At 46.5% G+C, this 24409-nt stretch overlaps 1 protein-coding gene across 1 annotated transcript in view; it reads left to right on the forward strand.

Annotated features, from left to right (window-relative positions):
• Nucleotides 1-24409, forward strand: part of LOC124800189 — a 48675-nt gene that overhangs the window by 13038 nt on the left and 11228 nt on the right. The window lies entirely within an intron of this gene.

Here is a 24409-nt window from a genome sequence, read left to right on the forward strand (position 1 = left end):
TCAGCGACCTCTAACATGGACTTATCACTCGATGTCACCCTAATAACGTATCCACCAGGTACGTTTCAACTCTGCTAAAGCTGACCAGACAGACTGTTGATGCTGTGATTGTGAAGTGCTAAGGCGATGGAACAGCCGTAACTAAATCAAGATAAAACAGACTTCAAGTCTTGACGGACAAGAGACGTCAACACTTGCAGGGGGTGGTTTTAAAAAATCACATGTTATCAGCGGAAAGAATTCCTCGTGAGCCGTAAAGTGCAACAGCAGTCCAGCTAGCTCAATGATTGTGTGTCGTGAGCTACACACTCATTTTTGTAATCAGCGCTAATTGACGCTTGAAGTGGGGTAAATAGCGACTACACTAGACAGTGTATCACACTGTATCCTGTGGCAATCCGATGGATCGAATGCCTGAAGAAAGTTATCTGCCATCATGTGTAGCCCCAAAGTCAAGTAGTGGGGTTACTGTATGTGGGGGGTTTTCGTGGTTAGGGTGTTGCGCTTAGAAAACTCTAAAATTGGAACGATGTGTACACATTTTACAACACTGAGTACTGTGTACTGTAGAAGAACAGTTGAAAAACAATGATTATGTGCATCAGCATGACAATACACCTTGTCATAAAGCAGCATCTGTGAGACAATGGTTTGTGCACAATAACATTCCTGAAATGGACTGGCCTGTCCAGAGCCTCAACATGAACCCAATGGAACACCACTGTGAAGAGTTATAACGTCGACTTCACTCCAGACACCAGAGTAGAGAATCACTACCCTCTCTGGTTTCAGCTCTTTAACAAGAATGAGCTTCCATTCAATTCCTCCATAGACACCCAGACAACATAATGAAAGTGTCCCAAGCAGAGTTCGAGCCATTATAAAGACGAAGGGTAGGATCAGCCAACGTTAATATCCATTGATAGGTGATCGGTTACTTTTGATCAGATAGTGTATTTTTGAACAAAGAACTCCTCAGCAGGTGACTCCTTAACAGAACGAATCGTCAGTTGGAATTGCAGAGGACACAGGATCATCGATATTGGACAGTCCATCAATGCATACATGTCACCTGATATGAATCTCCTGTACTGGTACACCAGGTCTGTGGTCATGTCCGGATACACCACCACCCAGGCAAACAGCTGCTCAAAACATACATTACACCACATTAGATTCCAGTGGCGCAGTATTATTCTATGGGGTGTATTTACCTGGTCTTCAAATGGTTCAAATGGCTCCAAGTACTATGAGACTAAATTTCTGTGGTCATCAGACTTAGAACTACTTAAACCTAACTAACCTAAGGACACCACACACATCCATGCCCGAGGCAGGATTCGAACCTGCGACCGTAACAGCAGCGCGGTTCCAGACTGAAGTGCCCAGAACCGCTCGGTCACAGCGGCGTGCCTTGCCTGGTCTTCCATGAGACCTGTGGTAGTAATCGAAGGGCCCATGAACGCATCGCTTAATGCTTGATGACTTTCCATACGAGGGTTCTACATCTACATTTAAACTCCGCAAGCCACCCAACGGTGTGTGACGGAGGGCACTTTACGTGCCACTGTCATTAACTCCCTTTTCTGTTCCAGTCGCGTATGGTTCGCGGGAAGAACGACTGCCGGAAAGCCTCCATGCGAGCTCGAATCTCTCTAATTTTACGTTCGTGATCTCCTCGGGAGGTATAAGTAGGGGGAAGCAATATATTCGATACCTCATCCAGAAACGCACCCTCTCGAAACCGGGACAGCAAGCTACACCGCGATGCAGAGCGCCTCTCTTGCAGAGTCTGCCACTTGAGTTTGTTAAACATCTCCGTAACGCTATCACGGTTACCAAATAACCCTGTGACGAAACGTGCCGCTCTTCTTTGGATCTTCTCTATCTCCCAGGTATGTGAGTGGCTCCAAGACTTCTTACGTAGCAGTACCCAGTATGTTGTCATCGACGTCGAGTGCTCATCACAGACAAAAGTATAGTCAGGAGTGCCCCGGGGAAGTGAGACAGCATCGCTATTATTTTCTATATACATAAATGGTCTGGCGGACAGGGTGGGCAGCAATCTGTAATTGTTTGATGATAATACCGTGGTGTACAGGAAGGTGTCGAAGTTCAGTGACTGTAGGAGGATACTAGATGACTTACACAAAATTTCTACTCGGTGTGGTGTATGTCACCTAGTTCTAAATGTAGTACAATGTAAGTTGTTACGGATGAACAGGAAAAACAAGCCTGTAATGTTCAGATACAGCATTAGTAGTGTTCTGCTTGACACAGTCACATCATTTAAATATCAGGGCGTAACGTTGCGAAGCGATGTGAAATGGAACGAGTATTTGACGATTGTGGTAGGGAAGACGAATTTTGGGAAAGTGTGGTTCACTTGTAAAGTAGACCGTATACAGGAAGCTAGAGCAGCCTATTCTGGAGTACTGCTGGGATTTGTGGGATGTGTATCAGATCGGATTAAAACAAGACGTCAGAATAGTTCAGAGGTGGGCTGATAGGTTTGTTACCGGTAGGTTCGAAAAAGAGGCAAGTATTACGGAGATGCTTCGGAAACTAAAATGGGAATCCCTGGAGAGAAGGCGACGTTCTTTTCGAGAAACGCTACTCAGAAAATTTAGAGAACCGGCATTTGAAACTGACTGCAAAGCGATTCTGTTACCTGCAACATACGAGTATATTGCGCGTAAGGTCTGAGAAGATAAGATACAAGAAATTAGGGCTCATACGGTTGCTTATAGGCAGTCGTTTTTCCCTCGCCCTGTTTGCGAGCGGAACAGGAAAAAAATGACTAATAGTGTTGTAAGGTACACTCCGCCACGCACCGCACGGAGGCTTGTGGAGTATATATGCGGACGTAGATGTAGTTGTAGAAATTGCATAACCTTTGCGTAGACATCAGGTGCCACATACCTCAAGAAGGACAGGCGAACCCACGCAGCTTTACTGCGTTCCTAAGGTTAACCAACGATGTTAACCAGATGGTTATAATGTTTGGGCTCGTCCGTACATTCCGATGCTGTGCCATAGGTCTTTAGCCCGCCTGGGAGACTGTTCCATCTCCTGGCTGTCTCATGACAGTGTCACGATAGTTAACAGTGGAGGTATGAATGCTTTTTCCCAGAACTAAACTCTCGCGGTATGGGTCGCCATCACCAAAGTATGGCGCAACATTCTCGTTCCTTAACATTCAGCACAGTGCGACCGGAGACCGATGGAAACCCCGACAACAGGTGCGTCATCGCCGTCCGCCCTTTGTCCCCAAATGTTGACCTTAGCCCCGGGCGATAAGCTTACGAACAGGCAGGCGCACCGAATACAATCGCTTTGTGTTTGCACCTCCTTGTTTTTATTTAGTAAGCAAATTGTCTCGTTTGCTCGGGATGTTTGAGTGTCAGGGGAAAGTAGCCGCGCGGTTTGTTTCATCAGACACGGCGAGAAGTCCTTCGGCTTTAAGCCACAAGTTACACTGGCCACCTTTAATAGAGGACGCTTCAGACGTGCCGGTCAATACTTTACGTGTGACGACTATAGAGGCAAATCAGCACTCATCTTCCAGTCACTGTTGGTTACAAACTGCATAATTCTCGTCCTTATATTCGTCTTTTTTGTGTCATTCAGCATCGTGAAACACATGTAACGCAGGAGAAAGATATTAATTCATTGTTTATCAAACGGAGAGATGGGTGATGAAAATTAGTAGTAAAAACTGGAAAATAAAATGTATCTGGAAATAGAAAGGAGCTGAAGACGTAGTTACGATTGTACTGCAGATGAAGGGTAAGTGGGCGGGGCATGCAGCCAGGTAGACTGACCAAGACATAAGAGAGATCAACAGCGACTCATCCGAAGGTGTGTAGACTTGCGAGACTGAAAAAGATACTTACTACTGGAAACTGTGATTCACAGGAAAGTCAGGCAGCGGATGTCGAATGATCGTTGAACGTAATGACCCTCAAAAGTTCATAACATTCTAGAGTCTTATCAGCATATTGCCACGGGCAAATAAATAACATTAAACACATTTTTTGGTTTACTTTAAAGTAAAATGCGAATTTCCAGCAATGCCAGTTACTTTCTGAAAGGATCGTTGAACACATAACTTTCATAAAATTACGAGTGCTGTGGGCTGTTTGCACTATCGGATGAGAAATAAGACATTCCTATGTAATGTGTGTTTTGACAACTACATGTCACAAGAGGCGGACCCGAGAGTTTAAAATGAGGCGGGAAGTATTGTGTTGCAGTAGAGAAACTAACCGCAGAATGGGTCTATCAGGACAACTCAGTGACTTCAACAGCGGTTAAGTCACTGGATGCCAGACCTCATGAACTGATGGATGGAGACCATGAGGCGTTGCTGAGGATGGTTGTAAGAAATCGCATGAATTCAGTGGAAATTCATGAGTTCGTGAGTTCCAAACCGCCACCAGCGGACCAGCTGCCACCATGACTGTGCGTAACGAGTTAAGAAGAAGCTCGTAAGCCACGCCACTGGCCGATAGATGAGTTGAAACCAGTGATTTGGAGTGATGAATCAGGCTATACCCTAGGGAAATCCGAAGAAACGGTATGGGTTTCGTGAATACCTGAAAAACTTCACATGTCCTCATGTGTAGTGTCAAAGGTGATGTGGCGCATAATTGGGGGGGGGGGGGGGGAGGGGAGGGTTCGTGTTCAGGGTATATTCCCCATATTGCGCTTACGAAAACGCTAAATGCGGAAGGATATGAACACATTTTACAGTATCGTGTACTGCGTACAGTAGAGGAATATTTCGGAGACGATGATTGTATCAGTATGATAGTGGACTCTTTCATCAAGCGGCATCTGTGAGGCAATGGTTTGTCTACAATAACATTCCTGAAATAAATTGGGCTGCGCATAGTCCCAATCTGAACCCAATGGAACACTTTTGGAATGAATTTCAACGTCGACTTCGCTCCATAATCGACTTCGCTCCAGACCCGCAGCATACAACCTTCTCTTGTTTTGGCTCTTGAGAAAGAACGGGCTGCCATTCTTCCACGGATATTTAGACACCACATTGAAAGTGATCCCAGTAGAGTTCAAGTTGTCATAAAGGCGAAGTGTGGAAACTTCCGATATTAATGTCCACAACTAGGTGTCCGTATAGTGTTGATCAAGTGGTGTACGTTGTAGACGCATTTCTGGACTGCCTCCGCCGCCAAGGTCCCTGGTGCTCGCTAGAATGGTGGCGATCGATCTGGCGGTAAGAGATTCGTGTCCAGATGATGGAATAATGACCTTGAGTAATAGTTGGCCTCGATGCACTGGTGTGCAGTGTCTTATCGTTAGAATATCAGTATGTCATGGAATGAGGACATATGGCGCTCTTCATAACGAGACCATGTGGCTTTTTTCATGTTGATTCTTCCTTGTTAAGATAACTCGTTCGTTCAGTTTCTAGGCATGTAACTCTTTTATCAGAGTGCGCGGACAAGGACGGAGTTCAAAAAGATCGAATTAAACCGGTGCAGGGTTTGCTTTTGGTTTTCGTAACTTAAACGGCTAAAGAGTTATGCTCTCTGACTCAAATCTGTGATAATTGCGATAGTCTTTCGCGCATTAGTCGCGTCTAAGTGTAATTTTGTCCGCCCGGCTAGCCGCGCGGTCTAACGCGCTACTTCCCGAGCGGCACGGCACGAATCCGCCCGGCGGATCAGTGCCGAGGTCCGGTGTGCCGGCCAGCGTGTGGATGGATTTTAAGGCGGTTTTCCATCTGTCTCGGCGAATGCGGGCTGGTTCCTCTTACTCCACCTCACTTACATAAAGTCGGCGATTGCTGCGCAAACACTGTCTCCACATACACGTACCCCATAACTACACTTCAACCAAACATTTGGAGCTACACTCGTCTGGTATGAGACGGTCGACTGGGGGCCGAACAGCACAATAACCCTGGGTTCGGTATGGGGCAGCGGTGGGGTGGGTGGACTGCTGTGGCCTGTTGTGGGGTTGTGAACAGACGAAGCCTCTCCGTCCTTTCTAGGTCCCCGGTTCAATACACACAAGCCACAATTCCGGAAAGTCTATTTCGATGTGTAGGTAGAGATAATTATGCAACGTGAGTGGCGCATTGTCGGACGAAATTATATGTTCCTGTTTTCCTGCAGAGGCAGTTCAGTTGCAATAGGGATAACAGGTACATGACAGAGTGTGAGAGAAATAGCGCGATAACTGAATGTACTCCAAAGTTAAAGTACTCGAGACGGCACGATTCTTTTGGGAAAAAAGCGTCTAAATTTCATACAGACTCGCCGTGAAATTCTGGCGATATAATGACCAAATGCAAAGTCGCGTCCAGCCGCAGAGAATTGGTGCCAACAACGTGGCCAAGACGCCGGTGATGCTAATCTAGAAGGAAATCCATCGTCGATCACAAACGACAATGTCCAGGCAATGGAGGAACTGAAACGCACCAACCTCTGAGAGACATCGTGGATACTGCTCGGCAGATGCGTACCTCAATAGGCAGTGCTCATCCCATCGTAAGAGCTCGTCTACAGTACTGGAAACTGTGGTCATACTATGTCCCACAATCATCGTCAGAGGTATGGCGCACACGAATTGCCTACATATGGTTACTTTGACGACTTGGCGTCACAAAGGATATCCAGCCACAAAGTTAATAAAATTGGCATTTGTGAAATCCTGAAAAAGAGGAATCTATGCTACAAACGAATAAATTCTAACCAAAGAAAAATTATATCCGTCCTGTTGTCACTTTCTTTTTGTTCTTGACCGCGAAATTAAGTATGAAGCAGTTCTTTCTTCTTTTTTTCCAGCCAATTTTACAAGAAACACATGGTACCAGAAGCATTTCAATAAATCATCGAGACTTTACAGTCGACTAGAATAATTTGCGCTTGTGGACACGATATCAGAGAGTACGTGTTAAACGGATATCCAGTATTAACTGGATTTTTCTACTCTGCGTTTTATCTCCGTATCCTTGAACTAGAGAGTCAAAAACATTGCGGTCACGGATCACTGGTGATATCAAAAACAACTGTGATAGTGGAAGGAAATTGGAGAAGTTCCCCAAACAACAAGCAGCTTGTCTGCGTCATCGCTTCTGTAAGGACGCCAAATGAAAGCTGAAGCTCTTTATTTTCCTCTCTTACGATTTCTCAAGGAAACAATGTGTCCGTGATATATCGTACTTGGAGTTGCAGTCCTAACAATTAGAGACGTCATTCAGACGTCAGTCGCATTAGCTTCTGTATGTGTTACTCGTTTTAGTAATATAGGAGTTATATTTTGGGGTTCCTGCCAAAACTGTTAACCAAAATTCCTGTGCAAACTGATGAAATTCTAAAGGCTGTTCCTTCGTGATGGCTGGGTGTTGTGTGCTGTCCTTAGGTTAGTTAGGTTTAAGTAGTTCTAAGTTCTAGGGGACTGATGACCATAGATGTTAAGTCCCATAGTGCTCAGAGCCATTTTTTGAAAGGCTGTTCCAGAAGGCCATCACGGATTTGCAATTAATAGAGAAAATCTGTACTGTTATAGTTCCTACGGTGTTCAATGGGAAAAAAACTGCTCCCGAACATTATGAGCAAATGAGGATCAAGCGTTTTTATTTGATGGCCGCATCTTAAATAATAGTTGGCACTGAAGGTCCTGCAGAGGGAAATTAGGTCTCATATCAAAAAGACTAGCTCTGATGATTATTTCGTTACCGTTGTCAAGAAGCGAAAACAAAAGAGGTATATCTCTGTTTCTTAAAACGGTTATTACAGCACCAGTTGAAAGTACCATCTAGTCATTTGTGTGTTGCCCTCCTTCCTCGACACACTGCTTCATAAACAGAATGTCGACATTTGGAGTCCCATCACATGCATCGATCTGAAACTTACTGTGTATACCAGCAGGATACGACCACACGTCTATCTTGAGAAGATAAAAGCAAGCCGGCCAGAGTGGCCGTGCGGTTCTAGGCGCTACAGTCTGGAGCCGAGCGACCGCTACGGTTGCAGGTTCGAATCCTGCCTCGGGCATGGATGAGTGTGATGTCCTTAGGTTAGTTAGGTTTAATTAGTTCTAAGTTCTAGGCGACTGTTGACCTCAGAAGTTAAGTCGCATAGTGCTCAGAGCCATTTGAACCATTTGATAAAAGCAAACACAGTGAAGGTAAATCTGATGTTTGTATTGAAATGCACGGTCTAGTCACGTTAATGTAACCACCGCTTTGTTCGCGATCAACGTGCAATAACCATTCACAGATGGCAGGTGGCAGCACTAGCGTGGAGGGTATGTAAAGCGTGTCCGGGGGGACACAGGAAATAGTGCAGTCGTTGTCATAATGCGGAAAAGGAGCCATTTATCTGACGTCGAAAAGAGTGTGATAATTAACGTTCCGGTCAAGGATGGAATCATTTTCGAAACGGTTAAGTTTGTAAACAGTACACGTGACGTCGTGGCAAAATGGCGCTATCCAAAAACGCGCTGAAGCAACTGTGTTGACAGCGGCGAACGTCGGCTGCGGAGATGTGTACGGGCGAATAGACGTGTAACTGTTGAGCAGCTGACCGTCCAGATGAACCAAGGGGCTACCAACAGTGTCTCCTCAAAGAGCGTTCAGCGAACTAGCTGCGCGTATGGGCCTCTGTAGTAAGCGCCTGGTTCACGCACCCATGCTGACTGCTGTTCGTCAGTGACGAAGGCTGCAATTTGCACGCCAGTACCGGAATTGGACCTCCACTGAGTGCCGAGCCTTTTCGGCTGAATAAAGTTTTACGCGTGAAACGGCTGAAAGCAGACATCCTGCAACAATCGCCGGAAGGGTCCTGGTCAGGGGAGACAACGTTATGGTCTGGGGAACGTTTACGTGTCATTAGCTGGGTGATCTCACTATTCTAGAAGACACGACGGATGGACGCAAGTGTGCATATATTCTTGGCGATCATTGTCCACCCCTACACGCAGCTTGTTTTTCCTCGCCACGGTGATATCTACCAGCAGGACAGCGCAAAGCGTCACACAGCTCTCAATGTACGAGGGTGAGTCAAATGAATACCTTAAATATTTTTTTAAATATTATTTATCGTGCAGTAGTGGTACAAAGCTGTATCACTTTTCAACATAATCTCCCTCACGCTCAGTGCAAGTCCTCCAGTGCTTACAAAGTGCATAAATTCCTTTAGGAAAAAGATCTTTCGGTAGTCCGCGCAACCACTCATGCACCGCGTGGCGTACGTCTTCATCAGAATGGAACTTCTTTCCTCTCATTGCGTATTTGAGTGGTCCAAACATATGGAAATCACATGGGGCAAGGTCTGGTGAGTATGGTGGATGAGGAAGAACTCAAAATGCAGGTCTGTGATTGTTGCAGCTGTTGTACGGGAAGTGTGGGACCTAGCATTGTCATGTTGCAAAAGGACATCTGCTGACAACAATCGACGTCGCTTTTATTTGATTGCAGGCCGCAGACGATTTTTAAGTAGATCTGTGCATGATGCACTGGTGACAGTGGTCCATCTAGGTATGTAACGCTCCAAAATGACGCCTTTGTCGTCCCAAAAGAGAGTCAGCATAACCCTCCCTGCTGATGGTTCTGTTCGAAACTTCTTTGGTTTTGGTGATGAGGAATGGAGCCATTCCTTGCTCGCTCTCTTCGTTTCCGGTTGGTCGAATTGAACCCAGGTTTCGTCCCCAGTAACGATTCTTGCAAGGAAGCCATCACCTTCTCGTGCAAAGCGCCGGAGAAGTTCTTCACAAGCATCAACACGTCGTTCTCTAATTTCAGGAGTCAGCTGCCGTGAAATCCATCTTGCAGACACTTTGTGAAACTGGAGCATATCATGCACAATGTGGTGTGCTGACCCATGACTAATCTATAAATATGCTGCAATGTCATTCAGTGTCACTCGGTGGTTTTCCTTCACTTTATACTGATACTGCGACGGTATGTATCCATCTGCACTATGCTGCCACCTACAGGCCATTCTGCACGCTGTTTGTAGCACGCTTACCAACTTACAGGATAACGGCGCGAAATTTTCATCTGTTATTACAAATTTAAGGTTTTCATTTCACTCGCATTCTCAGTCGATTAACACTACCGAAATGTGAACTGTGACATGCTGAGTAAATTATTTTCACTTAAATGTGAGACTACTCTTGAATACATAATTTTTTTTCCAATGTTTTGGAAAATGTAGTCAGCAATGAGACTGGTCTATAATTATTTAAGTCACTCTTGTCCCCTTTCTTATGAAGAGGTATTTCATTCAGTCTGGAAAAATTCCCTGTACCAGCGAAGCATTACATATAGCTCTAAGGACTCCACTTATTAAATTAGAACAACACTTCAAAATTCTGTTAGAGACTCCATCAACACCACATGAGCTCTTGTTTTTCAGTATATTTATAATTCCTATAATTTCAGTGGGGGATGTTGGTGCTATTTCTACAGGCCTAAAGTCCTGGGGAATGACATTTTTAACATATTTTTTGCTACTTCAACTGAACCATTTAACCCTATTTTTGTTGCTACATTCAGAAAGTGATTGTTAAAAATAGTTGCAACTTGTGATTTATCACTCACGACATCATCATTTAGCTTTATTACTATGGTATGCTGTGCACTGCCAGACGTCCGGGAAGAGAGTCAGTGACGTGCTGGAAGGTACCGACAGGGATGTGGATCCATGCCAACTCCAGTGCCGTGGTCAGCTGCGCTAGGTTTTTCGGTGGAGGATCCATTGACGGTGTCACAGAGTGAAAATCGGCCTGCCCTAGTGCTGTGTGCCGGCCGCTGTGACCGAGCGGTTCTATGCGCTTCAGTCCGCAACCGCGCTGCTGCTACGGCCGCAGGTTCGAATCCTACCTCGGGCACGGATGTATATGGTGTCCTTAGCTTACTCAGTTCTAAGTCTAGGGGACTGATGACCTCAGATGTTAAGTCCCATAGTGCTTAGAGCCATTTGAACCACTAGTACTGTACTCTGTCGTCAGATCTGCCAAAGATCGCCACTTAGGCTGATTTACGGAGTGGGCAAACTTTCTACATGCAACTTCTATGATGAGGCAAGGACGACCAACACAGTGTCTTCTACCAGTGGCTTCACCGTCCTTCAATCACTTTCCATAGACTACCAGTCGACAAGTTTCATTGTTACAGAGACGCACGTTCCCAGGCACCGGGCAACAAAAATGTGCCCTTTTTTCAATCGATTACGTGAGCGGATTCCCCCATTTTCGCTCGGTATCGTCACTAGAATCGTTCCCCATTCATTTCTGCTCCTCTGCACTTTTGTTACCGCGTCAAGTGTCCGCAACGCCACAACGCAGCAAAAAAATGGTTCAAATGGCTCTGAGCACTATGGGACTCAAGTGCTGTGGTCATAAGTCCCCTAGAACTTAGAACTACTTAAACCTAACTAACCTAAGGACATCACACACATCTATGCCCGAGGCAGGATTCGAACCTGCGACCGTAGCGGTCGTGCGGTTCCAGTCGACAAGTTTCATTGTTACAGAGACGCACGTTCCCAGGCACCGGGCAACAAAAATGTGCCCTTTTTTCAATCGATTACGTGAGCGGATTCCCCCATTTTCGCTCGGTATCGTCACTAGAATCGTTCCCCATTCATTTCTGCTCCTCCGGCCGGCACAACGCAGCAGTTGTCATGATACGAGTATATTGACTGGTCAATGTATATTGCTGGTGTCGTGATTTTTTTTTTGTTTTATTCGAAGTTTATTAAGTGTGTCACTGCTCCAATTACTTTTATTTCGAACGCTATGAACTATCGGATCATTAGTGTGCTTGTCGAGCCGGCCGGGGTGGCCGAGCGGTTCTAGTCGCTACAGTCTGGCACCGCGCGAGCGCTACGGTCGCAGGTTCGAATCCTGCCTCGGGCATGGATGTTTGTGATGTCCTTAGGTTAGCTAGGTTTAAGTAGTTCTAAGTTCTAGGGGAGTGATGACCTCAGAAGTTAAGTCCCATAGTGCTCAGAGCCATTTGAACCATTTGTGCTTGTCGAAGAGGCAGAGAACGAGAGAAGGGGCCAGAATACTGCTGAGGTACAGATGGGTCCGTAGCATCGCATTGAACCCTCATAAAACGAAGTAGCTCCTTCGGTGAACTTCCCATCTTCGCTGCCCTATGGTAAAAGCTACAAGAGAAAGTAATGAAAACTCATCTCCAACTTGGCCGGATAGTAACGCAGATAGACTCAAGACCTCCATGACGATTACGTGTTTCATTCGTGGATGGTCTGTTTACATCACTTCCACATTCAAGGAGAGCATCGCCAATTTCTCTTTCCGTCCTCTCATTCAGACCCTGAGCTTCTCTTCTAATATGATCGTTGGCAATGGAAATCATCTGAAATTCTCTGCAACATGCTTCCTTCCAGAAATGCCACTCCTGTTTGGTTATCAAGAAATAATGTGTAAGATTTGCAAGAATGGACGAGAAGCAGTCCCAGAACATATGTGTACTTTGGCTTAAATGTTAAATGTTAAAACGCCCAACGGCCTACAATGCATGGATCTGCAAAAACCCCGTTTGTACACATACTGGACTAGGATATAGGGAATTTTTGATTTTTTTTTCTTTGCAGTTAAAGAGTAGTCTGCGTCGCATTTATAGCTCTGCCTGATGGTATTCTTTAAAAAGTAAGGAACTATGTCACGTGAATTACCATAGGTACAAAAGTATTGCTGGTCGCCTTCTCCTCAGCCTATTAGCAGTGGTACAAATTAAGCCAAAATATAATAGTTCAGTGTCAGGCGTAATATTGTATCTGGCTGGAACTCGCTACCTTCATTCAGTAGTGTGATTCTGGGTATGCAAGGCTTTATATTTCTGATCTGTGTGCAGTTCACTGGGACGTCAGAGAATCTTTGTTAATTCGTGGAAAAGATCCAACTCTCTCGCTGTTCTCATCTCCTTTAAGAGCACAAGTGGCGCGTGCCGCTTTGTTGTTGTTCTTGTGTAACGTGGTATCACTCACATGGCGCCGGCGGCGCCTATGACGTAATCTCTGATGCTGCTCTAATCTGCCGGGTCGCGACACGGGCTTCCTCGTAATCAGCTAGGATTCGCAACGCTCCCACGCTGGCGGAAATCCGTTTAGCGCAGATCTGAGTGTCAAGCTAGCTCGTACTCGCTTTCAAACGTTTATCAGCACAGTATACGTTGACGATTCGCAGTTTCATGGTCACCCACCTAATAGCGCGCTGGTTCAAAACTGATTCGCTTTCTGTGGCAGCGTCTGTTAAAGTTTTTTGTACGTAGCTGTAGATGTTATCAGGTGTTCATGCACAGGTCACACATTTTCTGAACATTATAAATACACTCCTGGAAATGGAAAAAAGAACACATTGACACCGGTGTGTCAGACCCACCATACTTGCTCCGGACACTGCGAGAGGGCTGTACAAGCAATGATCACACGCACGGCACAGCGGACACACCAGGAACCGCGGTGTTGGCCGTCGAATGGCGCTAGCTGCGCAGCATTTGTGCACCGCCGCCGTCAGTGTCAGCCAGTTTGCCGTGGCATACGGAGCTCCATCGCAGTCTTTAACACTGGTAGCATGCCGCGACAGCGTGGACGTGAACCGTATGTGCAGTTGATGGACTTTGAGCGAGGGCGTATAGTGGGCATGCGGGAGGCCGGGTGGACGTACCGCCGAATTGCTCAACACGTGGGGCGTGAGGTCTCCACAGTACATCGATGTAGTCGCCAGTGGTCGGCGGAAGGTGCACGTGCCCGTCGACCTGGGACCGGACCGCAGCGACGCACGGATGCACGCCAAGACCGTAGGATCCTACGCAGTGCCGTAGGGGACTGCACCGCCACTTCCCAGCAAATTAGGGACACTGTTGCTCCTGGGGTATCGGCGAGGACCATTCGCAACCGTCTCCATGAAGCTGGGCTACGGTCCCGCACACCGTTAGGCCGTCTTCCGCTCACGCCCCAACATCGTGCAGCCCGCCTCCAGTGGTGTCGCGACAGGCGTGAATGGAGGGACGAATGGAGACGTGTCGTCTTCAGCGATGAGAGTCGCTTCTGCCTTGGTGCCAATGATGGTCGTATGCGTGTTTGGCGCCGTGCAGGTGAGCGCCACAATCAGGACTGCATACGACCGAGGCACACAGGGCCAACACCCGGCATCATGGTGTGGGGAGCGATCTCCTACACTGGCCGTACACCACTGGTGATCGTCGAGGGGACACTGAATAGTGCACGGTACATCCAAACCGTCATCGAACCCATCGTTCTACCATTCCTAGACCGGCAAGGGAACTTGCTGTTCCAACAGGACAATGCACGTCCGCATGTATCCCGTGCCACCCAACGTGCTCTAGAAGGTGTAAGTCAACTACCCTGGCCAGCAAGATCTCCGGATCTGTCCCCCATTGAGCATGTTTGGGACTGGGTGAAGCGTCGTCTCACGCGGTTTGCACGTCCAGCACGAACGCTGGTCCAACTGAGGCGCCAGGTGGAAATGGCATGGCAAGCCGTTCCACAGGACTACATCCAGCATCTCTACGATCGTCTCCATGGGAGAATAGCAGCCTGCATTGCTGCGAAAGGTGGATATACACTGTACTAGTGCCGACATTGTGCATGCTCTGTTGCGTGTGTCTATGTGCCTGTGGTTCTGTCAGTGTGATCATGTGATGTATCTGACCCCAGGAATGTGTCAATAAAGTTTCCCCTTCCTGGGACAATGAATTCACGGCGTTCTTATTTCAATTTCCAGGAGTGTATAATTTTTGCAGCTCTAACGAATTTAGTTACTAGGGGACTTTGAGGCCGAGAAAACACTGGAATTTACCGCCATGATTCTCTCGCTTTATTCATCATCATCATCAAACAACACAAACACCAGCGGAAAAATACTCCTAACGGAGCACAAAAAGGTGAATGACTGAAAAGTGGAATACAGATGCCTCATTCTACCTTCCTCGACACATTTAAAAAATTTCCCTTAAATTGTGGCTTATGAATAAATTAGCGCTTTTTTTAACTTGCATCTCACCTCAAACTCCCATAAGCTCCCCTAACTATAATTCACTCACACCCACAATTCCATCGCTGCTGTAAGTCGCTCATAGCCGTCCAATCCCAGTTGTCCATTATACTCACTCACATATTAAGCCGAACTACCCCACTTTTAGTCAGATTCTTTTAAATAAACAGGAACATATTCACATTTTTTGTGTTGCGATAGGGACATTTTTCTGTTGGTTCCATTCTTTTCCCTGCTACAGCAGGGCATATAACTCACGTGAAAATAAATGTACTCGTCGGTAAAATTTAAATAGTTTACTTATGTGAAATTCAAATAACGCAAAACTGATTTTACATCTCAGACCGGATGGTACGTGCAAAAAGATTGTGCATGTTCTTCAGGACCACAACATGCGGTTCTCAGATGATAACGAAGACACTTTACAGCATATGTCACTTTATAAACTACGTTTTCGCCTCACACCGGATATTACGTACGTATTTTACGTGTACAAATACGGTAACTTTGAAACTTTGTATCTCGGAAACGGATAAAGATTTGAAGACAATTTCCAAGGTTATCGAGACCGTGATCTTAGCAATACGAAGTAAAAATTACAGCTGCTTAATGTGCATAGACCTCTCGGAATCCGCTGCCGTATGTTAGTACCCAAAAAACGGCAGATAGCTCTTCTAGATATATGTCTAGAGAATATACTGTTAAAATTTGAACAATTTGCTGCAGTTATTTATTATTTAGATTTTGTTTCATTCCGAATTTTACTTGTAGAAGTAGAGTAAATTTGATGCTCTGTCTGTTGGAAACGGAGAAAAATATCAAGAAAACATTCATGGTTGGTGAATATCAGGATCTTAGGAACATATCGTAAAAATTTCAGCCATTTGCTGTCTTGGAATCATCGGGTGGGGTTTGGCCCTCTTGTCACGGCGAAAATATAGAAAAAGAAAAAAAAACCTTTTGTAGGGTTTTCAGAGGAAACGCCCCTGAGCTAATAGTGGCTTCATAAGTCCCTCAAGCTCACAGTAGACCACATCAAATGAAAAAAGAACCAACCGATTTGATCCATCACCACTCAACAAAAAATGAAATGAAATGATCGCATGGCATTAATGGCCGGGAGGTCCCATGCGGGGGAGTTCGGCTGCCGTATTGCAAGTCCTTTTTAGTTGACGCCACTTCGGTGACTTGCAAGTGAAAGATGATGAAAAACACACAACACCCTGTCATCACGAGGCAGTGAAAACCCCTGATCCCGCCGGGAATCGAACCCGGGACCCCGTGCGCGGGAAGCGAAAACGCTACCGTAAGGCCAAGAGCTGCGGACACCACCACTGAACAGATACTCGTAGAACACAATCATCACACTTCGCGAAGGAAAGGTACTCGTGGGAGCGGAGAATAGGAAAAACTTTCCCAATCAGGAGGCTGAACCTGCCCATCGGGGTCCCCCAGCCAACCATGCATTATGACTCTACTTTTTACTTTAACTGTGGACATACTGGGCACTGACATGGGCTTTTCACATCTAGAGCGTGTAGCGACGATTCACATCCACGTGCGTTTGGTCAGAACGGCGCGAAAGCTTTACCGTGATCTACAACAAACCCCAGTAGAATACACTAGAGCCGGCCGCTGTGGCCGAGCGGTTCTAGGCGCTTCAGTCCGGAACCGCGCTGCTGCTACGGTCGCAGGTTCGAATCGTGCCTCGGGCATGGATGTGTGTGATGTCCTTAGGTTAGTTAGGTTTAAGTAGTTCTAAGTCTAGGGGACTGATGACCTCAGATGTTAAGTCCCATAGTGCTCAGAACCATTTGAACCAATACACTAGAAGCAGAATGGTACTGTATAAAGCGAAAAGCCATATTCTCAAAGTTCCGAGAGACGCCGTTCCATTGCTGGTCGAGAAAGATACTATTTCCTCCGATTACATCACACATAGTGTTTGCTAGAGTGAAATTAGGCAAATACTAGCTTATATCGGATTCCAACACATCAGTAGACTGCACAGCAAGATTTTGACCAGCTATGACAAATAATACTGTCACTTCCGCAGTCGCACCATCACTAGCATTGCATTTCCCACACACATCCAAGAAACAACGGGTAGTAATAACCCGTATTACTGAAGGTCTAAACAAGCCACTGAGTCGCAGTTACAGGTTGCTCATCAGACGCCTTGCAGGGGCAACAATTTTTTTTCATTGTTATTAATTTAATTTTAAAGTTATGCTGTTATAATTTATTTACAAAGAGGTATAACTTTACGTTAAATGTTTAACACCATAAGTCACGTATTAAAGCTAGAAACTGCGTACATGTTTTGAGGCAGTGTAACTGATTGCGCGCCAATCATCTAGACTATATTCTATACCCACACGTACATCATCTTCCGTAAGGCACCTGAAGGTGTGTGGCGGAGGGTACTTTCGGTACTGATCCCCCATACCCAGTTCCACTCGCGAATGACGAGTGGGAAGAATGATTGTATGTGTGCCTCTGCGTTGGCTCTAATTTCTCGAATTTTCTCGTAGTGGTCACTATGCGAGCTGTATGTGCGAAGAAATAATACGCTGTCCGATTCTTTTCGGAAAGTGCTATAGTAAACCTCTCCGTGGTCCACATAACATCTCGGTTACGCTCTGAAGCCGACTAAACGACCTCGCGACGAAACATGTCGGTCTTCGTTGGATCGTCTCTATCTCTTCTGTCAGTCCCACTTGGCAAGCATCCCATATCGGTGAACAGTACACAAGAATCGGTAGAATCAGCGCCTGATAAGCCATTCCTTCTTTAACGAGTTACACTTCCTTAACATTCTTCCTATGAATCTGTCTGGCATCTGCTTTTGCTATTATTTGTTTGTTGACATCTCGGTAAAACTGTCGCACCGACTAAATGGCAACTGGGGGACGGGTGGAGGGGGGAGGTGAGAGTCTCACAGATATGACACGCGGGCGGAGGTGTTGACACCCACCTACATACGGAGAAATTAACATTGTAATAAAACAAGACAAATCAGAGCTCTCACGGTAAGACTTAAGCGTTTGTTTTTCTAGCGTGCAATTCGAGAGTGGAACAGTAGACAAATAATGTAAAAGTCATTCGACGAACCCTCCGCCAGGCACGTAAGTGTGAATTGCAGAATAGACAGAAAGATGTAGATGCATTCTTCATACATTTTGCAGTTTAGATGCTTATCGTAATGGACGCCCAGGAATCTTGTATTTTCACTGAGTTGCAAAGGGTTCCACATAGTGTATGTCGCATACCTCTGATATGATTTTTTTCCTTGGTTAAGTCTTTGTGCTGAAACAAGATCATTTGAGTTTTGTTCACTTCCAGAATGCTGGACTGCTGCAGGCAGGAAATTACTGTGATTCGATGAAACCACAAAACCGTCGAAGTTGCACAGAAGTTTGTTTTTATTTAAGTGGCGACCAGTTTTGGACTCTGTCTGTTATCGAGCAGTCTGCATAATTCCTACCATAACATCATAATGTGTGTACTTTGGCCACATTGCGTGTATGAGTGGCTAAGTACTTGATACTACTTGCGTACGACTGTCCAGTGCTGCATGCCGTTTTTTCTTGAAGTTCGAGACTTTACTGTGAAAAAACACAAAACATTTGCGATTCAGAGTATTGGACATCGAGGGCCACCACTCTCTCCCATCTTTAGGGCAGCATAAGAATCCCGCGGCGGAAGAATGAGTGTCTTTTGAGGAGGTCCATGAATCGATCCAATTTTGCACTTTTTCATATGACCGGAAGTTCTGATCAGCCAGACCATGTGTCAGTGATCGAAAAAGGTGGTAGCCAGTAGAAGCAATATATGGATAATGGAGTGAGGAGGGGGGATGGAGGGGAGGGGGAGCGGGCTTCCCATTTTAACGTCTCCGAGAATGTTTCAACGGGCTTTGCGACGTGGGATCGAGCATTTTCACGCTGAAAAATCACACGTCCATCACTGTATGGTGGACGTTTGGCTTTCAGTGCTCGGCTGAAACGAATCAATTGCTGTCGATAACGATCTGCTGTGATTGCTTTCGTCTATTTCAATAGCTTCGCAAACCTTCTCTCTTCCACCGCCATGCCGACCGTCGACGTAAAAGTCACCGTTCTTGAAGCGTTGAAATCATTCTCTGCATGTTATTTCACTAACAGGTGCATCACCGTAGCTCTTACCCAGCATTTTATGAGCCCCAGCCACAGATTTGAACATAAAAATTCCCGCAAATGACGAGATCTGGGCTCCGAAGTTGATATACACTCCTGGAAATGGAAAAAAGAACACATTGACACCGGTGTGTCAGACCCACCATACTTGCTCCGGACACTGCGAGAGGGCTGTACAAGCAATGATCACACGCACGGCACAGCGGACACACCAGGAACCGCGGTGTTGGCCGTCGAATGGCGCTAGCTGCGCAGCATTTGTGCACCGCCGCCGTCAGTGTCAGCCAGTTTGCCGTGGCATACGGAGCTCCACCACAGTCTTTAACACTGGTAGCATGCCGCGACAGCGTGGACGTGAACCGTATGTGCAGTTGACGGACTTTGAGCGAGGGCGTATAGTGGGCATGCGGGAGGCCGGGTGGACGTACCGCCGAATTGCTCAACACGTGGGGCGTGAGGTCTCCACAGTACATCGATGTTGTCGCCAGTGGTCGGCGGAAGGTGCACGTGCCCGTCGACCTGGGACCGGACCGCAGCGACGCACGGATGCACGCCAAGACCGTAGGATCCTACGCAGTGCCGTAGGGGACCGCACCGCCACTTCCCAGCAAATTAGGGACACTGTTGCTCCTGGGGTATCGGCGAGGACCATTCGCAACCGTCTCCATGAAGCTGGGCTACGGTCCCGCACACCGTTAGGCCGTCTTCCGCTCACGCCCCAACATCGTGCAGCCCGCCTCCAGTGGTGTCGCGACAGGCATGAATGGAGGGACGAATGGAGACGTGTCGTCGTCAGCGATGAGAGTCGCGTCTGCCTTGGTGCCAATGATGGTCGTATGCGTGTTTGGCGCCGTGCAGGTGAGCGCCACAATCAGGACTGCATACGACCGAGGCACACAGGGCCAACACCCGGCATCATGGTGTGGGGAGCGATCTCCTACACTGGCCGTACACCACTGGTGATCGTCGAGGGGACACTGAATAGTGCACGGTACATCCAAACCGTCATCGAACCCATCGTTCTACCATTCCTAGACCGGCAAGGGAACTTGCTGTTCCAACAGGACAATGCACGTCCGCATGTATCCCGTGCCACCCAACGTGCTCTAGAAGGTGTAAGTCAACTACCCTGGCCAGCAAGATCTCCGGATCTGTCCCCCATTGAGCATGTTTGGGACTGGATGAAGCGTCGTCTCACGCGGTCTGCACGTCCAGCACGAACGCTGGTCCAACTGAGGCGCCAGGTGGAAATGGCACGGCAAGCCGTTCCACAGGACTACATCCAGCATCTCTACGATCGTCTCCATGGGAGAATAGCAGCCTGCATTGCTGCGAAAGGTGGATATACACTGTACTAGTGCCGACATTGTGCATGCTCTGTTGCCTGTGTCTATGTGCTTGTGGTTCTGTCAGTGTGATCATGTGATGTATCTGACCCCAGGAATGTGTCAATAAAGTTTCCCCTTCCTGGGACAATGAATTCACGGTGTTCTTATTTCAATTTCCAGGAGTGTATTAAATCGAGAATAGCTTTATGTTGCAAGCATAAATTAATTAATATTTAGATGACATTGTGTATACAAATGTCTAAGCATATTGTATGACATTTACGGCCAATGAAGCGCACCACCACTTGTTGTTACTAGGTTTATTGCTAAACGCTGGAAGCACAGTTGTAGATTTAATATCATTAAAGCTTCACCCTCTTCCCAGTAAGAGAGCATGGAGTGCTAGAGGCGGGCTACGGTCGCAGATTCGAATCCTGCCTAGGGCATGGATGTGTGTGATGTCCTTAGGTTAGTTAGGTTTAAGTAGTTCTAAGTTCTAGGGGACTGATGACCACAGATGTTAAGTCCCATAGTGCTCAGAGCTATTTGAACCATTTTTTTTTTGCTAGAGGCGGAAGTCTGCACTCGGGCAAAAGAGATTGGCACACATGCATGTTCTGCGAGCAGAACTCCTGGCTGCCCTGCTCTACATGTAACTGCGGGAGACTCACTCATTCGTTCACTCATCCATTCGCTCATTCATCGTGTGAATTCGAACTTGGGAAAACAGTCGGTGTTAGTACGGTGCGTGCTTCCGTAACTAAGGTAGCCGAAGTGTTTCAAGAGGCACCGATCGAAGATTTTAACGTGTTTGCATTTACTTTAGGTTATCTATCTAGTGCTTTTTGAGTGAGTGGTGTGATTGTTAGACAGATGTTTGGAAATAATTTGGAGGTGTTTCGGGCCATGGTTCTGCTGAGACAAACGAACTTCTTTTTAGGTTTACTTGTTGTCCCCATATTTATAGTTAGGCGGTTCTCCATGTAAGATCTGTTGTGCAGGATATATCTTGTTGTTAGGTTCACTAGTTTGTAGGCCTGATTTCTTTGTGGTATTGTCCACTTCGTCGCTTGGGATCCTGTTGTTGAGTCTCATGAAGCTCCGAAGTAGTCTACTTTCTGCGCCGTATACTTTTTCTGCCATTGTCGTGCCTCACGTGGCCCTCGTACAGTGACTGGCCTGATTTAAGCTTTGTTAATGTGCAGTGCCGTTGTAGCACTGCATTCATGAAATTTGTCTTGCATTTGTCAGACTATTCCCAGTCTCTTCCTGATTATAGGTGTTACATGGCACTTAAGGTTGCCACCCAACGGGAGTGAAATGAGATGTCAAGAAGACAATAGATTTGTTCAGTTAATTGTTTCATTCTGACCCTTGGCCATAGCACACCAGGAACAGATTGGTGGAGCCGTCAAGTTACCTCTCATGTGAAACGATATCTACATCTACATTTATACCCCGCAAGCCACCCAACGGTGTGTGGCGGAGGGCACTTTACGGGCCACTGTCATTACCTCCCTTTCCTGTTCCAGTCGCGTATGGTTCGCGGGAAGAACGACTGTCTGAAAGCCTCCGTGCGCGCTCTAATCTCTCTAATTTTACATTCGTGATCTCCTCGGGAGGTATAAGTAGGGGGAAGCAATATATTCGATTCCTCATCGAGAAACGCACCCTCTCGAAACCTGGCGAGCAAGCTACACCGCGATGCAGAGCGCCTCTCTTGCCACTTGAGTTTATTAAACATCTCCGTAACGCTATCACGGTTACCAAATAACCCTGTGACGAAACGCGCCGCTCTTCTTTGGATCTTCTCTATCTCCTCCGTCAAACCGATCTGGTACGGATCCCACACTGATGAGCAATACTCAAGTATAGGTCGAACGAGTGTTTTGTAAGCCACCTCCTTTGTTGATGGACTACATTTTCTAAGCACTCTCCCAATGAATCTCAACCTGGTACCCGCCTTACCAACAATTAATTTTATATGATCATTCCACTTCAAATCGTTCCGCATGCATACTCCCAGATATTTTACAGAAGTAACTGCTACCAGTGTTTGTTCCGCTATCATATAATCATACAATAAAGGATCCTTCTTTCTATGTATTCGCAATACATTACATTTGTCTATGTTAAGGGTCAGTTGCCACTCCCTGCACCAAGTGCCTATCCGCTGCAGATCATCCTGCATTTCGCTACAATTTTCTAATGCTGCAACTTCTCTGTATACTACAGCATCATCCGCGAAAAGCCGCATGGAACTTCCGACACTGTCTACTAGGTCATTTATATATATTGTGAAAAGCAATGGTCCCATAACACTCCCCTGTGGCACGCCAGAGGTTACTTTAGCGTCTGTAGACGTCTCTCCATTGATAACAACATGCTGTGTTCTGTTTGCTAAAAACTCTTCAATCCAGCCACACAGCTGGTCTGATATTCCGTAGGCTCTTACTTTGTTTATCAGGCGACAGTGCGGAACTGTATCGAACGCCTTCCGGAAGTCAAGGAAAATAGCATCTACCTGGGAGCCTGTATCTAATATTTTCTGGGTCTCATGAACAAATAAAGCGAGTTGGGTCTCACACGATCGCTGTTTCCGGAATCCATGTTGATTCCTACATAGTAGATTCTGGGTTTCCAAAAACGACATGATACTCGAGCAAAAAACATGTTCTAAAATTCTACAACAGATCGACGTCAGAGATATAGGTCTATAGTTTTGCGCATCTGCTCAACGACCCTTCTTGAAGACTGGGACTACCTGTGCTCTTTTCCAATCGTTTGGAACCCTCCGTTCCTCTAGAGACTTGCGGTACACGGCTGTTAGAAGGGGGGCAAGTTCTTTCGCGTACTCTGTGTCCGGCACTGCTGACAGTGCAAAGAGCGGGGCCAACACGGTGTCACTGACCAGTGACGTCTCCCACTGTGACTGTGATGACAACGTGGTGGCGCAGCTGACGACGGCCGTCAGCTCCCTCCAGCGAGCGGACGGCTCCCTTGTGGCTCAGGGCAGGCTGCCTTGTCTCACAGTTAAACAGCGGACCCCTTACTGCATTCGGGATGTCACACTGGCTGCCACAGGCTCGTGGTGTACGCTGATACTGAGACGAGCATGATTTAGTTCACGAAAGGCTGACTACTTATACCTACAGACTATTTTCATTTAGGGCTTAAGGTTCAAATTGATCTAATCACTATGAGACTTAACATCTTAGGTCATCAGTCCCCTAGACTTGTTGTGGTTCTTGTGGTCTTCAGTCGTGAGACTGGTTTGATGCAGCTCTGCATGCTAGTCTATCCTGTGCAAGCTTCTTCATCTCCCAGTACCTACTGCAGCCTACATCCTTCTGAATCTGCTTAGTGTATTCATCTCTTGGTCTCCCTCTAGATTTTTACCCTCCAAGCTGCCCTAGACTTAGAACTACTTAAACCTAACTAACCTAAGGACATCACACACATCCATGCCCGAGGCAGGATTCGAACCTGCAACCATAGCAGCAGCGCGGTTCCGGACTGAAGCGCCTAGAGCCCCCCGGCCACAGGGCTTAAGGCACTTACTCTAAACGCTTCCGTGGTGGCAAATGAGGAAAGGCTTCCGTCCTTTCAATAGCATATAGCAGCTTCGGCTGCTGCTATACAGTACCCAGCTGGCTCCATTTCACAGACCAGTCAGCTGTGTTTTGCTTTTCAGTGATTAATAATCTCGCCTGCCTGTGGCGGGCTCAGTTGCAACTCATGTCCGCTCTGCCGTATTTTTTCGATACGCTGCATATGTATTGTTTGTGTATTTTCCAATTTAGGTGCTTGTCCTAATGAAGAGCTAAGTATCTTACGTTTCCACTGGCTTTTAGAGATATTACAAGTAATATAAGTTGT

The sequence above is a fragment of the Schistocerca piceifrons genome, chromosome 1 (assembly GCF_021461385.2).
Source record: "Schistocerca piceifrons isolate TAMUIC-IGC-003096 chromosome 1, iqSchPice1.1, whole genome shotgun sequence".
Classification (NCBI taxonomy): Eukaryota; Metazoa; Arthropoda; class Insecta; order Orthoptera; family Acrididae; genus Schistocerca; species Schistocerca piceifrons.